We start from the raw sequence: 9595 nt of genomic DNA on the forward strand, positions 1-9595 counted from the left end.
TTATTTTAGACTTTGTTTTCATTAATATATAAGTGATTTCTTTTCTTATGTAAAGTATTTAGCCTTTCTGATGGAATACAAGCTTTTTGTATTTTGCTGAATCATTATAAATATTCTCAAAGACTGTTTGCTAGCTCCCGTGCATGTTGTATGTGCCTCGTACCCAGTGGTGATTTTACAATGCTGTGAATGTTCTAAACCCGGTGGAATACTATTTATTGATCAAGTATCACACTCTTGTTAGTAATTGAGAAATCATTCATGCCAGTTTTGTTTTATTGCTTAAGGGCACTGTCTTGTGGCTTTTTTTCAGTCTGCCACTTTCACATTTTAGAATGTTAGAAATCACTGTCTTGTGTTTGTCTAAATACTCCCATTGGCTATTTTGAAATTAATATGCCCATCATTAAGTTTCTAGTTTTGTAAATTCTCCTGCTCCATTGTTTTCTCTGGCTTGCTATCTGGCTTCCCCCCCCACCGCCCCCACCCATTCTTACCACATTATTTCTGGTGCCACCCAGTACGTTGAATAGTTGTGGGGGTTTTTCCCCTTCTTCTGAACAGTCCTACTGAAAATAAGAGTGAACGTGATTACTGACTTCTCAGAAATTACTAAGTTTTCTCCCCTCATAAATATGCCTGGTTTGCTGCTATGAGTTTTTCTGTCACTTCCAATGTATCACCTGCCTGTGTTGTAGAATCAGAGAGAGGTGACAAAGGTGTCACTTTTTTTTTGGTATCCTGGTTCTGACCCATTCATTGGAAGCTGCAGATACCACAGTAGAACTCCTTAATTTTTACCTTTTCCCATTCTAAGTTTTAGGGAAAAACGGATAAAGATAATATCCTACCTCAAAAGTATGTAGAGAAGCCTCTGAGGGAGGTAAAATCCCCTCTTGGAATGGCTGTGCCAACATAATGGCTCCTGGAACAGGTCTGAGAATATCACAGTATCACAGTAACTAAGGTTGGATATGATCCCATGTTGACAAAAATTCATTTTCAGTGTTTTATGTTGACAAAAAGTGAAACCAGAGTGAAAGCACTGATCTAAGACATTTGAAATATTACATTTATGGGGTAAAAAGTTGTGCATATTATTTGTCATTGGGGGCACATGAGTGTCATGTGAATGAGAGTGACTCAGAGCTGTATTAATTTCCTCTGTTGAATAAAATATCATCACATTTAATAGTATTAGGTGCCAGACTGTTTTTGGTAAACTTAGCTTATTTATTCTATGTTGTGGTGTGTTAATGTAGATTCATGTTAGACAGCAAGTATCATTTATGGATGAGAAATATTGCTTTGGAGGTCTGCAGGCCCTGATAATTAGGATTGCAATACAAAAACGTCTTACAGGGATACTGCTAAAATCTGTGAAATGCAATATAATATGACCATAATAAGAACTTAAAACTAATTTGAGAGATGTCTAAAACCACACTTGGGGAGGGTGTTGTGGACATTTTACCTGGGGAAACAGCAGCCCTCCAACATAAGCCCACACATCTTCTATTTGCTGTGCAGTAAGCCCCTAAAGGAAATAGAGCTCCAGGTTTTCCCAGCTATCAAAGTATAAAACCACAAAGTAGCAACAGTCCCATGTCTCAGCACTGAAACATAGCTCTGCCTGATTACTATCACATAACATCTCAGACAATTGCTGGGAAAGCAGAATAGTAAAATATTAACCATGAAGCCTTTTAGCATGCACAGAATTCTGTTTACTACTGGAAAGTGTCTACTGAACTCTGCAGAGTATAAAGTAGCCAGCATTACGATCATAAAATAAAATGAAAATTAAAATTACATTTATTTACTTTTACAACAGACCATATAGATTAAAATGCACTGCTACAGATGTATTTCAGTGACTGTTCAAAAACTGTTTATAACAAGGAAACTCTCCAAGGATGAGGTTCATCTCAAGATTAAGAGAAGTTGGTTTGGGCCTATATGTAGAAATTCTTTGTTAGGTATCTTAAGATTCCATTTACACTCAGTGGATGTCAAGACAGTAATCAAAGAGCAATTGAGTTCACTTTGGAGCAGCTGGTCAGTTGAATCACTTTCCACACAGCTTTGACTGCATTGACCAGATCTCCATTGAGATTAAGGGGCTTGAGATGGTTCGCAGATAGACACACAGGTGTCTGAATCCCCAAACAAATCCCACCTCTTTTAAGGAATGTGAAGCATGATATTATGACACTGAGTACAGCAGAATTTCATTCCATTCCAACTTGTTTCCACTAAGATTCAGCCTGGTCCTCACCTTGGAAGAGCACCTTAAATGCTGTATGATGATTAGAGTATGCAATTGTTGTTCTTCACCACTTCGTGTGCATGACAGGATATATTAGATTGTGAGATCATATGCTATTATTTTTTTCCCTCAGGACCCTGTTTTATTCAGTGCAGAAGTCTGTTGATACATGTGATGAAGGGAGAATTTCAGGCACAGTACAAGAGAACACTGCACACTTGTTTAAGATCTACTTCCACAGTTCTCATGATTTACAGAATCTTGTTCTGGAGTATTTAGCGTGTTCTTTGCCACTGTATTCCTCAATGATTACTTCTCTCTCTCTGTATCTTTCTCTCCACTTCTCATTACTTTTTGTAGGCAAGTGATATTTCCCCCCCTCTTTATTCCTAATTCAGGTCATCCTGAGAAACTCCTTACATATAGAAACTGGATACCTCCATTCAGATAAAACATTATAAAAAGCCAGATAGTAAGGAACTAATCTACGAGGCATTCTCAAACTATGTGTAATATGCTCAGAAGTCACTGATTTCAATTAAAAAGTACACTAATTATGTTTTGAGGAGCATGAAGAAAGGTTTTGGCAGTGATTTCTTGTATTATTACAGTGCTCTAATAACTGTGAAACAAGGCTTTTGGGGACCTCCTCTGTCTGCTGAGGTTGAAACCTACGACTCACATCTTCCCAAGAGATTGACCTAACCACACCACAATTTTTCATCCTGTGTATTAAAGCTAGGCCACAGCTCAGTGAGGAGTTCCTGGTACAGAGAGCAAGTAATGGGTAGTTTGATGTCATAGCCCACTGGTAGGGCTCTGATGAGGTCTCTGAAGCCTAGTCCTAGCTACTGTCCTTCCATCATTTATAAATGGCTCATTTGGCTCATACTCCAAAGAACTTCAGTAGCTTCTTCTGTATTAGAATGATTTAATAGAGAGTTTTTTAATCTCTTTTTCAAGTAAATGAATACAAAGTTATATAAATAGGTTTTAAATTACTGTCTCTATCACACACAGTTGTGGAGGACATGAAATCTCCTGGGAGTTTGATCGGTGTTAATTAAATTGAAAAAAAAATTTCATAAGGTCTAAAGCATGCTTAATGAATTAACACAGAGGCCCCGTTGAGCAAAAGCCTTTTAAACTCCAGTGAAACAAATCATCTCACATTTTATTATTATCCACTTAACAAATTTAATCTGTCACTTTATATCATGTGAAACCACCGTTTTTCATAAATGCTAATTAAAACCATTAAAAATGGAAATCATCTTCTAAAGGGCTTAGGCAAAGTGTGAATATTGATGCAAAGAGATAGGCTTGTTTGTCCTTATGAATGAAAGAGAGTACTTCTGTTATAAAAAACTGTACTTGAGAAGTCTGCTGGGAGTAAGTAGAGATGCCTAAATAAATTTGAGACAGAGAGAGGCTTCAAAAAGCATCACTTAAAGGACACCAGTATTTCTATTTTGTTTACAGAGTGCCATGAGTTTTGAGAAATGCCATCACACTTGAACTACAAAAGGCCAGAGAAAGGAAAATAAACTACAACATAAAATAAAACACTTCCTGATTTGAATCGTTAGAATCCATACATATTGGGGCCAATTTAGTGATCATCTATAACTTGAACCATGAGCTATTAAATGTATAGCAACAGTGATATTTACAGCAAAACAACAGAACTGAGCCTGCTAGGATGCTCAGAGCATCTGAGTGAGTAACCCTCCTATCAAGGAGCAGGAAGTGAGGGAATTCACATGCACTACATCCCTTTTTTAACAACTGGGTTTATTCTGAGGATTTTTTTCCAATCATGCACATGCACATGACTGATACCAGATTTTTCTGCTGTTAGGTCCATTCAGTAGGTTGATGCATGAAAAATTCAGTTTAAAAATCTGCTTAAAGTCCATGTAATCAGCATTTAAATCTTATTTTCTTTACAAATCCATCTGACCTTTTCTGTTTGTCTTGCATTTTGTCTTTGGGGACTGGTTGTAAGGACTCCTAGAGGATTACTGGCAGTTTCTCTTCACTGCTACTAATTCCCAGGGATATTATAATCTCCCTTTAAAAAATAATTTAAAAAATGTGTAAAATGAACATCTTTTATAGGTGTGCTCCTAGACTGTAATGATTTCATACAGGGTCTGAGGCCTGCCTCAGGTCTGAATGGTTTGGTGGCTTTTATGTGAGAAAAGAGAATATATTCAGAAGAAGCTCATACTCAGCAAGATAACAGAGCTGTTAAAATCACATTTTTATGAGAAATTTATCTTTCTTTTTTTTTTTTTTTAAGTTAACCAATTAAAATTAATATTTTATCCATAAATTAAAATTCCGAATGCTTCATCTTCCCCAGCACTTAAGCACATACTTAAGAGTGAGAGTTCAAGTTAACACAATAACTTGAACAACTTTATTCTGGACAACTGATGAAGAATCTTCCTGAATCTGGGCTTATTATTTCTATGATAAGACTATGGTCTGTTCTGGAATAAAGATTACATGTGGCATGAGGAGTGTAGTTTAAGGCCATCTATCAGGTTGTGCCAATGTGGGAAATTCACAGTCAGTGAGGGTGAATATTTCTGACTGCCACCATATAAGAAAAAAATCCTCATACAGGATCCTATAGCTATATATTTATGTCAGGATGTGTTAGTGTAACTATACTTACTACAGTGTTAGATGTATATGGGGTCTTCACTTAGGGTAATTTGGATGGTGTTTTGGGGTTTTTTGAGAATGATACTTAGTGGGGTTTTTTATTTCTATTTTTTGAGCAATGAAGTTGTGAGATGGTGGAGGTTCTTGGAAGCAATGTATCCCCTTTTCCCAAACATCTCATATTTTGCAGAGACACAGATGCAGGAGGCAACACTAACCTTTTCCAGGAGAGAAGACTGTGTAGTGTTTCCAGTCTTTTTTCGGCTCAGTGGATCAGCTACTTAGTAAAACTTATAAATCATGGTATGACTCCTTTTGAGGCTCCTTGGGAATTCTCTACAATTTCCCTAAACACTAGAGTGGGGTGACATAGCAGATACTTAGGGAGAAGCTTTTGGTAAGCAGAACTGAAAGTCATTCTGTGTAATTTTCATCAAAGAAATGTTAAGCACTCAGTCTAAACTTGTTGTCTAGACTTCCTCTAGAGAGAAAGAGAGAAGGGAAGAGGTAGAAAAGTTAAGGTTAACCCTCTAAAGTTTTAAATAGAAAGAAAATGAATCATTTTCTATGTCTCCAGTAAGGAACCTAGAGGGTGAGCTTAGACCACACATGAACTTTATGCAAGATGAATGTGGTCTGGAAAAAGTGGAGAAGGATAAATAAGGCAGAACTCAGCTCTTTAGAAGAGGGTAATGAGTGGGCTTATGTAGTCAATGAACATTCTCTACTTTATGGCATCAGAACACCTGAGGCATAGGGAAAGCAGACAAAGACAGGACAAAGCAGAGAAGTCAGGAATGAAGAGGGAAAAATTTCATGAGTGCAGCACATGACAAAAAGAAAAGCTGAAATTTTTACCTTGCCTACCAGCCAAACTCTATGGGTTACCAAAGGGGAGTTTCAGTCCAAAGGAACCTCAAAGGACCTTAAAGAGTCTGCAGATGGGAAAAAATAGAAGAAAACAGAGAATCTGATATATTTGGTGATATTTCCCCTGCTTGAAATCTGCAGAAGGGGAACCCCCAGAGAGATATAGTCAGCTCACTATGTGAACTTTGGGGAGGAAATGTTCTTTTTTTACGCTGTCAAATGTCCTTTGTGAGCAAGTTACAGTTTGAGCACCCTGAACACTATTTCTGCCACAACAAAACCAGAGAAATTTTACGCTGTATCAGTTCAGATACTTTGTCCTAATTTTGGAGAAAATCCAGTCAGTCATATACCTCCTCAGCTCTTAGTGTTGGAGGTATGGGGATGCTTTTGTGAATTTTAAGGTACAGAGGAGGTAAAAGCAAACCTCTGCCCACGGTTCAGGGAAATCCAAACTTTGTGGTAACTTACCTTACTGTGTGAGAGTTTGTTAGTCATTATAAGATGTGATGAGCATGCAGAATATGTAAAAAAAGATTAGTTCCTAGAAGCTGATACGCTTTCACAGACCCTCAGATTTGGAATGGTTGGGTATTATCTCTGCTTTGCAGATGGGGATGCTCAGACAGGCAGCTTCTTCAGGTACTTGAAGGTGATTCAGTAAGCCAGCAGTAAAACTGTGCTGTAAGCCCTGGTGACTTTTGGTTTAATGCCCTACCCACTTACTGCAATTTATTTGACTTAATTTGCTTGAGGCCTAAATGAAGTTGTACCAAGCTAGTTCAACATCACATAGCCCTTTCACATCATGCTGCCTCCAGGCAGTTGTACATACAGAAGGATACACACTTGCTGCAGCTGGCCAAGGTAAAGACAGGATAAAATAAAAAACCACCAGAAATATCACCTGGCCTATGTTTAGCCCGGATGGCTACTTATTTTTAAGATATCTGTGATACTGATATTCATCTATTGGATTTGTTTGCCTAAGCATTCCCCAAAACAACAAAAACATTCCAATCGCCAGGCTTCAGCTCTGTCTGGCCCATGTGCAACCCAGAAGCCAAGTAGCACAAGTGGGAATATGTGGAAGAGTTGTAAGACTGAAAATCCACACTGATTCATGAGGAGTTAGTACCAAACCCTGGGTCCAAGATACCGCAAATGGCAGCAAACAAGAACTTCTCATAGGCCAGATGGTCAGCTCCCTCTGATACAGAAACCTGCTGTAGTGGGGTGGATGAAGATTTCCCCTGACATGAGGGCATCCTTTTGTTGCTTACATGATAATGAAGAGAAAGCAAACAACAGAAAGTTTTGAAAATATTTCACTCTCTTTTACTCCCCTTTCAACTGATTGAGTTTTGCTTCCCTGAATCCTGTATCATCATTTTACCAGTGTTTCAAAGAGCGCTGATCACCTGGGCTATGGAGGAAATTATTTTGAGGTGAACAAGCTGAAAATTAGATACTTGTATCTTTCCAAGATCAAACCCTACACAAACCCTCCAAGGTTCTCATCATAAAAAAATCAGAAAAGGCCTCTCAGCAGCCTTATCAGCCAGCTCACTTTTAAAACTGCTGATTTTTTCCACTGTAAAATTCTTTAGAGCCTTTTGTAAAAAAGAAAAATTAAAAAAACACAATAAAGCACTTGAGAGCTATAAATGGAAACATATAAATATCTATAGAAAATGCATGGCAACAATAGCACTTGACTTTGTTTCACAGTTTTATATATCTATTCTTTTGTTAGTATTGGCAGAATTCTACCTTTCGTTGCCCCACTAAGTCCTGGTGGCTCTGCTGATGTGCTGTGAAACCACTGCAAGTTGTGGACACCTGGCCAGGGTTTACCACTGTTCCAGGGATGTGTGTGAACTGCAGGGTAAAAGGTCACTCAGACTGCTCTGTGTTTTTTCTCTCTCTGAGGCAGGAAGTGCTCATCTACACAACACTAACATTTTACCTGGTGCCCTGAGAGTTAGAAACATCCTGCTAGAATGTTTTGAGTTGGAGACCCACTGGCACCTTTTAGAAATCCTTATTGCATCCCTGAAATCAAGAGAGAGACAACCCTCCACAGAACTGTTTCACTCTGGCAGCACTTACAGCTTCGTGAGTGCAAAACCCAAAGGTTTCACAGAGCTTACTGCATCTTCAGAAAAGCCAAAGTATTGCAAGATTAGTTCTAGCTCAACTTACCTACTTTAACAGCCTAATATGACGTCTTTGTTTACAGCCTCCTGTGCTTTTTATCAGGGGCTGTTTTTGGAAGGTGAGAAAGGCTTAAAATGATATTTGTAATCATTCCAGATTTTGCTGTCATCTTAATTCAAAGATCCATTAAAGCTCAAATTAAACAAGATTCCTGCTGTTGGCTCAGTCAGCTGTGACTGGGTCTATGCAACAGTTAGCCATCCTTAGAAAGTAATGGAGTAGCAGAAAAAAACCCCACCTGCTAAGGCTTCCCTTTTGATATAGAAGGATTTTTCCTGCAAGGATTTTAGTTTGTTTTAAGTCTTTGATTGCTTAAATATTTTGAGTGAAGAAAGCATAAATGGTTCTTAATTGCTTCCTAAATGGGGAAGCTTCTATATCTTAAGCAGAAAATTAAATTATTGTGTTCTTCTTGAGGTTCCATGTCTTGCTAATCTTCCAGACAAAGTGAACTCTGGAGTGAAAGTCAATAATACACTTCAAAAGAGATATATACCCTTTCAGATTTCTAAAATACAGTCACTGAAAGCAAAACATAATGTGACATGCTGGGGACATCTAGTGGAAAAAAAGTAAAATACTAAAAACACAAATGCTGCCTGCTGTTACAGTAAAATCAAAAGCAGGACTCTCACGACTGAAGATTCACTCTATTTAAAGCCTAAATTAGATGTTTCCAAACACCACCCCCAGCTGCCCCTTTTTCTGTTTCTGGAAGAAAATTGTAGTTGCCTTTAAATAATACATTATAATTAATCTCATTTCATTTTGGATGTATGATAGTTTCTGTTGTTTTGTCTTTTTAATAGTTTTATTTATTTGGCAAGTAAATTATTTACATTTATTTCAAATTCCTTGCCCGCAATAGAGCAAAAAAAAGACTTATCCAATACTATTTGCCAACTATTTTATTAATTTTGAGATGTTTGGATGGAAGATGTTAAAAGTGGTATGCCCAGGTAGCTCAAGCATTCCTTTCTTGTCAGAGATAAAGCTTTCAATGTAGTTGATTTGTACAATGAGTATTACCAGTGTTATTACATTTCATCTTTGACATTACCTTCCGACTTTACTTGATTATGGATCTTTACTGTCATATTAAGGAACAAAATGCTTATTTTGACAGCCCTCACTATACAGTCAGAATTCTGAGTCCCTGTCAAGAGTAATTTCAAATCTCCAGGAAGTGATGTATTGACTTGCATGGGCTCCAGTGAGACCACTATACCTTGAGATGGGTCAACTGCAGAAGCCTGCAGGTTTTAGAAACTTCTTGGAAGTAGTATCAAAACAATTACTTACCTACCATTATGGTTACAGACTGGCCAGATGTTATTTATTATACATCTTCCCATCTATGTCACTTCACCTACACACCCAATTCACTTACAAACAAACTCGCAGAACTATCTACACGGAGGTTTGCAATATACAAAATTACTGCTTGGGAGCAGCCTAAGACTGATTTCAGGAGCAAAAGTCAGAGACAATTACTTAATCCTGAACAAAGCTTAAGACTTGAAAGCATGGGAGGCCAGGTGCTAGAATATAAACACAGAA

This window comes from Dryobates pubescens, chromosome Z, assembly GCF_014839835.1.
Source record: "Dryobates pubescens isolate bDryPub1 chromosome Z, bDryPub1.pri, whole genome shotgun sequence".
NCBI classification, from domain to species: Eukaryota; Metazoa; Chordata; class Aves; order Piciformes; family Picidae; genus Dryobates; species Dryobates pubescens.